The sequence below is a fragment of the Hemitrygon akajei genome, chromosome 15 (assembly GCF_048418815.1).
Source record: "Hemitrygon akajei chromosome 15, sHemAka1.3, whole genome shotgun sequence".
NCBI classification, from domain to species: Eukaryota; Metazoa; Chordata; class Chondrichthyes; order Myliobatiformes; family Dasyatidae; genus Hemitrygon; species Hemitrygon akajei.
Window position 1 is genome coordinate 44,963,707 of NC_133138.1, and position 15,131 is coordinate 44,978,837.

The 15,131-nt window shown below is 42.3% G+C and overlaps 1 long non-coding RNA gene across 1 annotated transcript in view; it reads right to left on the minus strand.

The window, feature by feature from the left end:
* Positions 1 to 15: 15 nt before the first annotated feature.
* LOC140739306 (uncharacterized) overlaps positions 16 to 15,131 on the minus strand; it is a 40,116-nt gene continuing 25,000 nt past the window's right edge. Inside the window, exon 4 of the long non-coding RNA XR_012101598.1 lies at positions 16 to 454. This is a non-coding gene — a long non-coding RNA (uncharacterized lncRNA). The remainder of the gene's footprint in view (positions 455 to 15,131) is intronic.

Consider the following 15,131-nt stretch of genomic DNA (forward strand, 5'->3'; position numbering starts at 1 on the left):
AGAAAGAATGGTATATTACAAAAATGTTAAAATACTTTTAATTACAATTAATTTGCAAATGTTAGTATATAAACTCATTCTGGAGACAAAATAGAAACAGCTTAAAGTATATTAATACTACTAAAATTTTATGTTGGAGTTAAATTATGCCATTTAATCATGCCCTCATTATTTATTTTTTCAATATACAGCCCTTGGATTACTGCAGTTCATTGCTGCTGTCCAGCGATATGTCTGATTTTTGTTTGCAGGATCTGCTGTGGATCCACCTGTGGCTGAAGTCTGGAAGTGGACGATCATCTGTGATGAGGCTCAAGGATAGGAGAGTCAGATTATGTGTCCCATTGCAGTGGAATAGAACCTACAATTTTCCACAGTATTGCAATTAGGCAGGTCTTTTATCAATTATTCTTAGCAATTCCAAGAGGTTTTGCTAGGCTTGGTTCTTTGTGATCTAGGAATACATAACATGACATGAAAGATTGACTTAAATGTCTTGAAGCACATGCATTAAAGTGACTGTAACATTTTGCTGCAACAGAAGGCATTGTTCAATGATCATGTTGGCACAAGATTTAATCACATGAGGAGGGAACCCACTTTCCTTGAATGTCTATAGTAAATGAGATTTTTTTTTTTCAGGTTTTGAAAGATGATGCAGGTTCCCTTCAGTTTCTCTGATTTCCTCCATCATTCCAAACACATACGATTAGGTGTGGGTATGCTATGTTGGCACCAAATGTGTGGCAACTCTTCTGGGCTACCCAGTACAATCCTCGCTGTTTTGATCTGATGCGTGACATTCAGTATATGTTTCCATGTTTTTAATCTTCATGAGACAAATAAAGCTCATCTCTTTTTTAAAAAAAATATAGGTGGGGTGAGTGTATTGATACATGATAAAAATGTGACTGAGAAGGATGAGTCTAGATTCTCAATATTATACAGGGCATTCTGGTGAGATGCAGATTTTTTAAAAAAAACAAACACAAAGTGCTGGAAGAATTCAGCAGGACAGGCAGCATCTAGAGAGGGAAATGGACAGTCTGTTTTGGGTCAAGACCCCTCATTTAAACTAAATTCTTTTGAGGGGCCAAAAAGGAAAGTTGAAGGAAGTTCAATTAACCATAATGCTCATTGATAAGGTATCAGATTGCAAGCTAATAAAAACGTTCAAGCCCATGGGATTCAAGCGAGTGGCAAATTGAGTTGAAAAAAATGCTTTTTGTAATAGATTCTGGCTTCCACCCCTTTTCCACTTTGAAACATTGACTGTTTATTCCCCTCCACAGATGCTGCCTGACTTGCTGAATTCCTCCCGCATCTTCTGTGTTGTTCAAGATTTGCAGCATCTCTTGTGTTTGTAATAGTTGGTAGGTGATTTTATTTTTCCCTCCCTCTTTCTGACAGGAAAACTAGTTCCATTAGAATGCCAAAGGGCTCAGTACCAACAAGTCAGACAGCAACTATGGAGGGGAAATAAGCTGATGGCATTTTGGGCCAAGACCCTTCATCAGGATTGGAAAGGAAGAGGGAAAAGCTAGAATAATAAGGTGAGGAGAGGGAAGAAAGGGAAAAAAGAGGGGAACAAGAGGGAGGTGATGGGCAATTGAAGAGAAGGGAGGGGTAACCACTAATGAATGAAAAAAAGTTTATTCCCTCATAGATACTACCTGACTTGATAGATAGATACTTTATTCATCCCCATGGGGAAATTCAACATTTTTTTTTTCCAATGTCCCATACACTTATAGCAAAAACTCATTACATACAATACTTAACTCAGTAATAATATGATATGCATCTAAATCACTAACTCAAAAAGCATTAATAATAGCTTTAAAAAAGTTCTTAAGTCCTGGCAGTTGAATTGTAAAGCCTAATGGCATTTGGGAGTATTGACCTCTTCATCCTGTCTGAGGAGCATTGCATCGACAGTAACCTGTCGCTGAAACTGCTTCTCTGTCTCTGGATGGTGCTATGTAGAGGATGTTCAGGGTTTTCCATAATTGACCGTAGCCTACTCAGCGCCCTTCGCTCAGCTACCGATGTTAAACTCTCCAGTACTTTGCCCACGACAGAGCCCGCCTTCCTTACCAGCTTATTAAGACGTGAGGCGTCCCTCTTCTTAATGCTTCCTCCCCAACACGCCACCACAAAGAAGAGGGCGCTCTCAACAACTGACCTATAGAACATCTTCAGCATCTCACTGCAGACATTGAATGATGCCAACCTTCTAAGGAAGTACAGTCGACTCTGTGCCTTCCTGCACAAGGCATCTGTGTTGGCAGTCCAGGTATCTGTGCCCTCTGGCCCAAGACTCCCCCACTATAGGAAGCATCCTCTCCACATACACTCTAACTGTGCCCTCTGGCCCTAGACTCCCCCACTATAGGATACATCCTCTCCACATCCACTCTATCGGTGTCCTCGGGTCCAAGACTCCCCCAGTATAGGAGACATCCTCTCCACATCTACTCCATCTGTTCCCTCTGGCCCTAGACTCGCCCACTATAGGAAGCATTCTCTCCACATAAACTCTATCTGTGCCCTCTGGCCCAAGACTCCCCCAGTATAGGAGACATCCTCTCCACATCCACTCTATCTGTGTCCTCTGATCCTAAACTCCCCCACTATATTAGACATCCTCTCCACATCCACTCTATCGGTGTCCTCGGGTCCTAGACTCCCCCAGTATAGATAGATAGATAGATACTTTATTCATCCCCATGGGGAAATTCAACATTTTTTTTCCAATGTCCCATACACTTGTTGTAGCAAAAACTCATTACATACAATACTTAACTCAGTAATAATATGATATGCATCTAAATCACTAACTCAAAAAGCATTAATAATAGCTTTCAAAAAAGTTCTTAAGTCCTGGCAGTTGAATTGTAAAGCCTAATGGCATTGGGGAGTATTGACCTCTTCATCCTGTCTGAGGAGCATTGCATCGACAGTAACCTGTCGCTGAAACTGCTTCTCTGTCTCTGGATGGTGCTATGTAGAGGATGTTCAGGGTTTTCCATAATTGACCGTAGCCTACTCAGCGCCCTTTGCTCAGCTACCGATGTTAAACTCTCCAGTACTTTGCCCACTACAGAGCCCGCCTTCCTTACCAGCTTATTAAGACGTGAGGCGTCCTTCTTCTTAATGCTTCCTCCCCAACACGCCACCACAAAGAAGAGGGCGCTCTCAACAACTGACCTATAGAACATCTTCAGCATCTCACTGCAGACATTGAATGACGCCAACCTTCTAAGGAAGTACAGTCGACTCTGTGCCTTCCTGCACAAGGCATCTGTGTTGGCAGTCCAGTCTAGCTTCTCGTCTAACTGTACTCCCAGATACTTGTAGGTCTTAACCTGCTCCACACATTCTCCATTAATGATCACTGGCTCCATATGAGGCCTAGATCTCCTAAAGTCCACCACCATCTCCTTGGTCTTGGTGACATTGAGACGCAGGTAGTTTGAGTTGCACCATATCACAAAGTCCTGTATCAGTTTCCTATACTCCTCCTCCTGTCCATTCCTGACACACCCCACTATGGCCGTGTCATCAGCGAACTTCTGCACATGGCAGGACTCCGAGTTATATTGGAAGTCTGATGTGTACAGGGTGAACAGGACCGGAGAGAGTACGGTTCCCTGTGGCGCTCCTGTGCTGCTGACCACCGTGTCAGACCTACAGTCTCCCAACCACACATACTGAGGTCTATCTGTCAAGTAGTCCACTATCCAATCCACCATGTGAGAGTCTACTCCCATCTCCGTTAGTTTGTGCTTTAAGATCTTGGGCTGGATGGTGTTAAAGGCACTAGAGAAGTCAAGGAATGTAATCCTCACAGCACAACTGACCCCATCTAGTATTTTATGCATGTTCCTCAAGATTAACAGCATCTATAGAATCTCTTGTGGTTATTAGTTCTCCCAGCCTTGCTTTTTCATATATATTACTGAGATTTTATCCAAGGGGCATGATAAAAGTTTGCAAATGATACAAAATTGGGCAAGTGATTGATGGGGCAGAGGAAAGCTTTATGTTGCATGAAGGAATAGATTTCCTGGTCAGTTGGGCATAAAAATGTTGTTTGAAATTTATACCAAGGAAGAATGAGGTAACCTATCTCGTTCCAGTGCAGAGGAGGTTGGCTTACAAATAGAGAAAGCTTGTAGACAGTGCAAGAATAGGAGGATAGGCAGGTGGAGAGAAGGGATGCGCTCAGACTGAAGGTTTGAGATGTGTCTATTTTAATGCAAGGAGTTGTGAACAAAGTAGATGAGCTTAGAGTGTGGGTCAGTACTTGGAGTTATGATGTGGTGGCCATTATAGAGACTTGGATGGCTCAAGGACAGGATTGGTTACTTCAAGTGCCGGGTTTTAGATGTTTCAGAAAGGACAGGGAGGGAGGCAAAAGAGGTGGGGTGTTGATCAGAGATAGAGTCATGGCTGCAGAAAAGGTGGACACCATGGAGGGATTGTCTACAGAGCTTCTGTGGATGGAGGTTAGGAACAGGGGTCAATAACTCTACTGGGGTTTTTTTATAGGCCGCCCAATAGTAACAGGGATATCGAGGAGCAGATAGGGAAACAGATCCTGGAAAGGTGTAATAATAGGAGTTGTCATGATGGAGATTTTAATTTCCCAAATATCAATTGGCATCTCCCTAGAGTGAGGGGTTTAGATGGGGTGGAGTTTGTTAGGTGTGTTCAGGAAGGTTTCTTGACACAATATGTAGATAGGCCTACAAGAGGAGAGGCTGTACTTGATTTGGTATTGGGAAATGAACCTGGTCAGGTGTCAGATCTCTCAGTGGGAAAGCATTTTGGAGATAGTGATCATAATTCTGTCTCCTTTACAATAGTATTGGAGACGGGTAGGAACAGACAAGATAGAAAAGCGTTTAAGTGGAGTAAGGGGAATTATGAGGTTATCAGGCAGGAAATTGGAAACAGATGTTCTCGGGGAAAAGTACGGAAGAAATGTGGCAAATATTCAGGGGATATTTGTGTAGAGTTCTGTATAGGTACGTTCCAATGAGACAGGGAAGTTATGGTAGGGTACAGGAACCGTGGTGTACAAAGGCTGTAATGAATCTAGTCCAGAAGAAAAGAAAAGCTTACAAAAGGTTAAGAGAGCTAGGTAATGTTAGAGATCTGGAAGATTACAGGGCAAATAGGAAGGAGTGTAAGAAGGAAATTAGGAGAGCCAGAAGGGGCCATGAGAAGGCCTTGGCGGGCAGGATTAAGGAAAACCCTAAGGCATTCTACAAGTATGTGAAGAGCAAGAGGATAAGACATGAAAGAATAGGACCAATCAAGTGTGACAGTGGGAAAGTGTGTATGGAACTGGAGGAAATAGCAGAGGTGCTTAATGAATGCCTTACCTCAGTATTCACTATGGAAAAGATCTTGGTGATTGTAGTGATGACTTACAGCAGACTGAAAAGCTTGAGCATGTAGATATTAAGAAAGAGGATGTGCTGGAGCTTTTGGAAAGCATCAAGTTGGATAAGTCGCTGGGACCGGATGAGATATACCCCAGGCTACTGTGGGAGGCGAGGGAGGAGATTGCTGAGTCTCTGGCAATGATCTTTGCATCATCAATGGGGACGGGAGAGGTTCTGGAGGATTGGAGGGTTGCGGATGTTGTTCCTTTATTCAGGAAAGGGAGTAGAGATAACACAGAAAATTATAGACCAGTGAGTCTTACCTCAGTGGTTGGTAAGTTGATGGAGAAGATCCTGAGAGGCAGGATTTATGAACATTTGGAGAAGTATAATATGATTAAGGAGTAGTCAGCATGGCTTTGTCAAGGGCAGGTCGTGCCTTACGAGCCTGATTGAAATTTTTGAGGATGCGACTAAATACACTGATGAAGGAAGAGCAGTATATGTAGTGTATATGGATTTCAGCAAGGAATTTGATAAGGTACCCCATGCAAGGCTTATTGAGAAAGTAAGGAGGCATGGGATCCAAGGGGACATTGCTTTGTGGGTCCAGAACTGGCCTACAGAAGGCAAAGAGTGGTTGTAGATGGGTCATATTCGGCATGGAGGTCTGTCACCAATGGGGTGCCTCAGGGATCTGTTCTGGAACCTCTTTGTGATTTTTATAAATGACCTGGATGAGGAAGTGGAGGGATAGGTTAGTAAGTTTGCTGAAGACACAAAGGTTGGGGGTGTTGTGGATAGTGTGGAGGGCTGTCAGAGGTTACAGTGGGACATTGATAGGATGCAAAACTGGGCTGAGAAGTGGTAGATGGATTTCAACCCAGATAAGTGTGATGTGCCTGATGGCAAAGATGGTAGAGGTGGATACGATAGGGTCTTTTAAGAGACTTTTGGATAGGTGCATGAGCTTAGGGCTATAGGTAAGCCAAGTAATTTCTGAGGTGGGGACATGTTCGGCACAACTGTGGGCCGACGGGCCTGTATTGTACTGTAGGTTTTCTATGTTTCTATTAACTGTTCGTGCATGGTCTGAAGCTCCATAGTAATGGCTATAGGTGTTTTTGGGAGCAGATGCTACAGTAGGGTTGCATTAGAAAGAGCTCATTTGGTATCATCAAATGCCCTGGTCATGCCCACTGACCAGTCAAGCACTTAATTAGGGGTATTGCCTTTAAGCACACTATAAAGGGGAAGTGCAAGTTCTGCAGCTCACAGAATTAAGTGGTGATAGAAATTCACCATGCCCAAAAACTCCTGTCGTTTTTTTTAGTCGTGTAGGGCAGTGGGAAATCCATAATAGCGGCTACTTTGATGGTAAGTGTTCGCACTTTCCGAGGAGATGCAACAGCTGAGAGAGTCAATGGTTGACAATCCAAACTGGCATTTAGCAGGGTTAATAATCAACTCATGTTGGCTTAAACGCAAGGAACGTGTGTGGAGATGTTTGGATTTGGATGCACTGGTGACAAGTATGTCATCTAGGTAAACAAAAGGAAAATCTAAGTCTTTTTTAAAAATAGAGTCCATCAGACATTGGATAGTTTGTGCTACATTTTTTTAGCCCAAACAGCATGTGCAGAAACTCAGAGACTAAATGGGATTATCATGGCTGTTTTGGTGATGTCTTCCAAGCACATGGGCACCTGATTATAGCCCCCAACTAAATCAATTTAGAAAAAAATGATGTTCTGGCTAAATATGCTGGAACGTCTTGGATGGTTGGGACTGGGTAGCGATCCTGCGGTGGGGGAGAAACCTCGTTAAGGCACAGAAAACACATGGGTGGCAACCACCATCAGACCTGGGGGCCATATGGAGGGGTAAAGCCCAGGGCTATTCAGCTGGCGTACAATGCCAAGTGTTTCCATATTGACAAAGTCGGCCTTCACAGTTGCCAGCTTTTCTGGGTCCAATCTACGTGCGCAGGCATGGACTGGCGGGCCAGTTGTGGGAATGTGGTGTCCGACACCACGTTTTGTGACAGTCGTGGAGAATGTGAGCTTGCTGAGGTTTGGGAATTTGTCCAGCAGTTGAGTAAACTCACTTGACAGAGTTAATGTGGGGAATTCACTGTGGGAGCTGGGTAACAACCCAAAGTCCTTGACATCCACAACCCACAGTTCTTAAGACCAACCAACAGTCCTTGGGCACACAGAAAATCAGCACTGAGCAGAGGTCTAGCTGCTTTAGCCAGGACAAACTCCCATGTGTATCATCGCCCAATGAAGCAGTGTCACCCATTGTGACTCACCATTCTCACAGCTGTGGAGTTGCTGAGTAACACCACTACATAGAAATATCTGGTGTTGTCGGTGGAGATTCCTTGAAGTGCGAGTTGAGCCTCCACTTGTACAAACCGAGTAATGGCATTTTGCTCCCAAAACTCCGGCAGTTTCAATGCGACTGCGTTGGCTGACATGTTCAGTAACTCTGGAATCATCCTACAGAATTGGGGTCACTAATGTAGGATTTTGCTAATAAAATGAAATGAGGCATTTTATGTTTCAGAAAAGCCTTAGAAATTCATTTTATTGAGCACCAGAAAATCTAACCTCAAACCGCACTAAAAACCCTTTATGTATTACATATTATGCATTATTTATGTATATATGGACAGGAAAGGAATGGAGGGTTATGGGCTGAGTGCAGGCCAGTGGGACTAGGTGAGTGTAAGTGTTCGGCACGGCCTAGAAGGGCCGAGATGGCCTGTTTCCGTGCTGTAATTGTTATATGATTATTACAACATCATGTCAGACCAGCCTCTTAAAGTGAAACTTCAACTCAATGTTGGTGGTTGTGAATTATGTACATTTCCACCAAGTACTTACCCTATACTTCCATGGAGCATTGGCTGACTGACAGGAGGCAAAGAGTGGAACTAAAAGGAGCCTCTTCTTGTTGGCTGCCAATGACCAGTGTTGTTAGGACTCCTTGTTTCCACATTATATGTCAGTGATTTAGATGATGGAATTCATGACTCTGTGGCCAAGTTTGCAGACAATATGAAGATAGGTGGAGGGGCAGGTAGTGTTGAGGAAGCGGGGAGTCTGTGGAAGGACTTAGACAGATTAGAAGAATTGGTCGGTAGATGGAATAGTGTCAGGAAGCGTATGGTCATGTATTTTGTTAAAAGAAATAAAAGTGTAGACCATTTTCTAAATGGAGAGAAAATTCAAAATCTGAGGTGCAAAGGGACTTGGGAGTCCTCCTGCAGGATTCACTAAAGGTTGATTTGCAGGTTTTGTCAGAAATGAAGGCAAATACAATGTTGGCATTCATTTTGAGAGGACTAGAATATAAAAGCAGGGATGTAATGTTGAGGCCTTATACACTCACTTGGAGTATCGTGAGCAGTTTTGGGCCCCTTATCAAAGGGTGTGCTGATATTGTAAACGGTTCAGGGGAGTTTCTCAAGAATGATTCTGGGATTGAAAGGCTTATTGTATGAGGAGCGATTTATGGCTCTGTGTCTTTACTCACTGGAATTCAGAAGATGAGGGAAATCTTATTGAAAATTATCAAATGTTGAAATGCCTCAATAGAGTGGCTATGGAGATGATGTTTCCAATGGTGGAGGAGTCTGGGACCAGAGGGGACAGTCTCAGAATAAAGTGACATCCAATTAGAACAGAAGTGATGAGGTATTTCTTTAGCTGGAAAGTGGTGAATCTGTGGATATTGTTGCCACAGGTGGCTGTGGAGGCCAGGTCATTAGGTATAGTTAAATAAGAGATTGATAGGTTCTTGTTTAGTCAGGGCATGCAGGGTCATGGGCTGAAGACAGGAGATTGAGACTGAGGGGAAAATGGATCAGGTTTAATGAAATGGAGGAGCAGACACAATGGGCTAAATTGCCTATGTCAGCTCCCATATATCTTATGGTCTTAATTTCAGTCTGTGATTAGGAGGCATACAAGAGTGTGATAGATCAGCTGGTTAAGTGGTGCTAAAAATGACATTTTTAGTTGGCCTTCTGTTGGTATTTAAAAGCTTCCCAATTCTGTAAATTCCCAGTAACTTTCGCTCTATTCTCTCTTTGGCTTTTATATTGGCTTTGACGACCCTTGTCTCCACGCTTGCATCATCCTGCCTTTAGAATATTACTTCTCCTTTGAGATATATCTGACCTGAATTGCTTTTAGAAACTTCAGCCATTGCTGCTCTACCAGCATCCCTGCAATCAACTTTGGCCAGCTTCTTTTCGTGCCTCTATAATTATTCTGCCAACATGGTTGTGCCATTTTTAGATGGTGTTTGAGCTGTGCCTAGCCACACAGTCGTGGTGTGGATAGAGTAGAGCAGTGAGCTAAGCATGCATCATCCTTGCGGTGTGCCGCTGTTGACTGTCAGCGAGGAGATGTTATTTCCACACTGACTGTGTCTCTCAGTGAGGACATCAAGGATCCAGTTGCAGAGGGAGGTACAGAGGTCCGTGTTTTGGAAATAAATCATTAGAAGTGAGGGTTTGATTGTCAAACACTGAACTGTAATCAATAAATAAGTGGCAAATGAGAGAAAATCTGCAGATGCTGGAAATCTGAACAACACACAGAAAATGCTGGAGGAACTCAGCAGGCCAGGCAGCATCTATGGAACAGAGTACAGTTGACGTTTCAGGCTGAAACCCTTTGGCAGGACTGACTTTATAAACAGCATCCTGACTTAGCACTGCTATTGTCCTGGTGGTTCAAAAGCAAGTAGAGAGCCAGTATCCGAAGGCTACATTACTGTACAGTACTTGAATGTGTGTCATGCAGGGATAATAAACAAGTGCTCTAAGCCAGGCATTCCCAACCAGGGGTCCCCTGGCCTAATGGTATTGGTCAATGGCATAAAAAGTGTTGGGAACCCCTGCACTAAGATGAATGATACTACTTAACACTTTGTCAACTGGCACAGACATGATAAATTGTTTGGTCTGTGATTTAAGAAGGTGGGGATTAAGCATTTTATATAGGTTAAGAATTGCACTGGAGTGTTTCAAGAGCTGGACACCCTGTCTATAGGTCTCAGTTCAATGTCTTTTTTTATTAATTAAAGAACAATGAATCACTGTGGTAATTTATAAAGCTAATGGGGGAATTGTGATGTTCTAGACACCATAAATGAGTTTAATGAATAATACCAGAAAAGAATGGTTATTTAATTCACTGCTGCTCATGGGACAATACTGTATATAAATTGATGGCATTGCCTAAAATACATAATTGGTCATGTTAATCTTTTAAATTTATTTAGACTTTGTAACAATATTATTTAGAACTGTAAATACATACAGCAGAACAAGAGTTTATTTGATGCATCGTGCCTAAGCTAGTGCATCTTTCAAGGAGTTTTGTATCATTATTTGAACTGCAGGTTCAACACTACTCCGTCCTTAATTTCTGCTTTGAACATTTATTTATAGAGTCCGATTCCTCTTCATAATGAGTATGTTCAGGAACTTGTACATTTCTAATGACAAAACACTGTTCTAGTCCAAGAATATCAATAAGATCATAATGCATAGGAACAGAATTAGGCAAATCAACCCATTGTGTCTGTTCTACCATTTCATCATGGCTAATTATTATCCCTCTCGACCCTATTTTCTTGCCTGCTCCCCATATCCTTTGATGGCCTGACTAATCAAGAAGCTATCTACCTCCACTCTGAATATACTCAATGGCTTGGCCTCCACAGCTGTCCATTGCAATGAACTCCACAGATTCATCACCCTCTGGCTAAAGAAATTCCTCCTCATCTCTGTCCTAAATGGACATCCCCCTATTCTGAGACTGTGTCCTTTGATCCTAAACTCACCCACAATACGAAATACCCTCTCCACATTCACTCGATCTAGGACTTTCAATATTCCATGGGTTTCAATGAGATCCCCCTCATTCTTCAACAATTACAGTCCCAGAGCCATCAAATGCACTCATACTTTAACCCTTTCATTCCCAGAATATTTCTCGTGAACTTCCTCTGTACCCTCCCCAATGCCAGAACATCTTTTGTTAGATAAGGAACCCAAAACTGCTCATAATACTCCAAATGTGGTCTGACTGATGCCTCCTAAAGTGCCAACTTTACATCCTTGCTCTTGTATTCTAGTTCTCTCAAAACGAATGCTAAAATTGGTTTTGCCTTCCTTACCACATACTGCACAGAATCCTGCACGAGGAATCCCAAGTCCCTCTGCACTTCTGAATTTTCAATTTTCTCTGTTTAGAAAATAGTCTATGCCTTTATTCCTTCTAGTAAAGTCCATCACCTGACAATTCCTGCACTATAATTTCATCTGCCACTTCTTTGTCCATTCTCCCAATCTGTCCACATCCTTTTGCAGTCTCCCTGCTTTAACAGTACCTGCCCCTTCACCTATCTTGATATCATCCACAAACTTGGCCACTAAGCAATCAATTCTGTCATCTAAATCGTTGACATATAATGTGAAAGGAAGAATCCCAGTACCGACCCTTGTGTAACACTGCGAGTCACTGGCAGCCAACCAGAAAAAAAGACCCCTTTATGCCCAGTCTTTGCCCCCTGCCAGTCAGCCAATCTTCTTTCCATACCAGTATCCTTCCTGTAATAGCATGGCTCTTGTTAAGCAGCCTCGTGTCAAAGGCCTTCTGAAAATCCAAGTTTAAAAAAATGTACTGACTCTCCTTTATCTATCCAGCCTGTTGTTTCCTCAAAGAATTCCAACAGATTTGTCAGGTGAGATTTCCCCTCAAGGACACCATGCTGACTTTGGCACATTTTATCATATGTCTGCAAGTATCCCAAAACCATATCCTTAATAATGGACTCCCAACTACTGAGGTCAAACAAATTGGCCCATAATTTCCTTTCTTCTGCCTCCCTCCCTACTTAGAGTGGAGTGACATTTTCAATTTTCCAGTCCTTCAGAACCATTCCAGAATCTAGTGATTCTTGAAAGATCATTACTAATGTCTGCACAATTTCTTCAGCCACCTGTTTCAGAACCCTGGGGTGTAGTCCATCTGGTCCAGGTGAATTATCTACCCCTTCAGACCTTTCAGCTTCCCAAGAATCTTATCTTTACTGATAACAACTATACTCACTAAATCCGCCAACTCTCAAATTTCTGGTATACTGTGTGTGTCTTCCACAGTGAAGACTGATGCAAAATATTAATTAAGTTTGTCGGCCATTTATTTATTTGTCCTCCATTACTACCAGTCCATCATTTTCCAGTGGTCTGATATTCACTCTCACCTCTTTATATATCTGGAAAAAAATCTTTTTGGTTTCTTCTTATTTTTTGGCTAGCTTATCTTCGTATTTCATCTTTTCTCTCCTTATGGCTTTTTTTGTTGCCATCTGTTGGGTTTAAAAGATCCCCACTCATCTAACTTCCCACCTATTTTTTGCTTTATTATATGCTCTTTTGTTTTCATGTTGTCTTTGACTTCCCTGGTCTGTCTTGGTTGTCTTATCCCCCTTTAGAATACTTCATCTTTGTGAGGTATCTATTGTGCGCCTTCTAAGTTGCCACCAGTAACTACAGCTGATATTGTTCTGCTAGCGTCCTCTTACAATCAGCTTTGGCCAGCTCCTCTCTTGGGCCTTTGTAATTCCCTTTACTCAACTGTAGTACTGATACATCTGACTTTATCTTCTCCTTCTCAAACCGCAGTGTGAATTGTATCATATTTTGATCACTGTCTCATAAAGATTCTTTTTCCTTAAGCTCCCTAATCAAATCTGGTTCATTAAACAAAGTCCGACTCAGAATTGCCTTTCCTCTGGTGGGCTCAACTATAAGATTCTCTGAAAAGCCATCTCATAGGCATTCTACAAATTCCTTCTCTTGGGACCCAACATTAACCTGATGTTCCCAATCTACTTGCATATTGAAATCTCCCAAGGCTATCGTAACATTGCCCTTTTTACATACATTTTCTATCTTATAATATCCCTGTAAGAAGGATAACAGATGTGCATGGTGCTTCCTTGGCATAGAGGTTTTATGCAAAGTCATTGACTGTATTAAAGAAAATTAATTGTAGTTCATGGTACACTCCAGTTGCTGTCTCCTTTTTGAAACTCTGGTTCTCATTTTTCCTTTGTTATACTGAAGTGGTCAATCAGCAGGAAGCCTTCATTTTAGCTGCAATGTTGTGCTATTTGCCATATATGCTGTTCCTCCAACTATGATACAGTCTCCAAATGCCACTACCGTTAAGTAGAAATAGTATGTCAAATACCCTTTTTAGTAAACCCAACAACTCTTGGTATCACCTGAAGTAAGGTCTTTATCTATTGTTATTTATTGCATAAATACATAGCAGTAACATAAGTATAATTTTAAGTTTGTAATCTCTGTACATTCAAGACTGCAAGACTAGACACTTACTCTCACTCCATCTACAGTTTGTAGATGATATCACCATGGTGGGTCGTATCTCAAATAACGATGAGTTAGTGTACTGAAAGGAGATAGAGCATCTAGTGACATGGTGTCATGATAACAACACTGCCTCAATGTCAGCAAAGCAAAAGAGCTGGTCATTGGCTTCAGGAAGAGGATGGTGCACACGTTCCCATTTCCATCAATGATGCTGAGGTAGAGAGGGCTGAGAGCTTCAGGATCCTATGAGTGGATGTCTCCAATAATCTACGCTGGACACACTGAACTGTTTAACCCATGGCCAAGAAAGGTCATCGGTGCCTCAATATCCTCAGGAGGCTAAAAAAAATTGGCATGTTCCTTTTGACCCTCACCAATTTTTGTTAATGCACCATAGAAAGTATCCTGCCTGGATGCATAATGGCTTGGTATGGCAACTTTAAGAAACAGCAGACAGTTGTGGGACATCAGGGGAACAAGCCTCCCCTCCATGTCTACACCTCTCACTGCTATGTTTAATCAGCCAGAAAAATCAAATATTCTACCCACGCCAAACATTCTTTTCCCCCTCCCTCATTGGCAGAAGTTACAAAAGCCTGAAAACTTGTACTACCAGACTCCAGGATAGCTTCCATCCTCTTATTAAAAGACTATTGAACAGTTCCCTACAATGATAAAATGGACCTTTGATCTCACCACCAACCTCATTATGACCTTGCACATTACTCTCTATCTGCACTACACTTTAACAAAATAATTCGCAGACTTCCCCAACCAGAAGACCTGGATGAGATCTACGATCTGCTGAGGGCCAGAGCAGAGGTATTCAAGTCTGTTGATCAAGCAAGTTACGTCTAGGTAAATCTCCAGAAAGCCATCTCACGGGTGAAGCTGCATTTCCGATCTAAACTTGAATCAATGAAAGATGCTTGACAGTTGTGGCAGGGTTTGAATACTATCACCTCATAATCTTATAAAGTTAATTCATGCGACAGGCCTTTGCTTCCAGATGAGCTCAATGCCTTCTATGCTTGTTTGACCGTCAAAACATGAAGATAGCATCATGAGCTCCCACAGCCCTAATGATCGTGTGATTTCAGTCTCTGAGGCTGATGTGCAAGCAGCTTTCAGGATTCTGAACCCACGAAAAGCATCTGGCCCAGACAAGTACTAATGATACCTGTGCTGATCAACTAGCTGGAGAGTTCACTGAGATCTTTAACCTCATGCTTCGGAAGTCTGAGTTATCTGCCTGCTTCAAGCAGACTTCAATTATACCAGTGTTTAAGAAGAATGTGGTACCCTGCCTC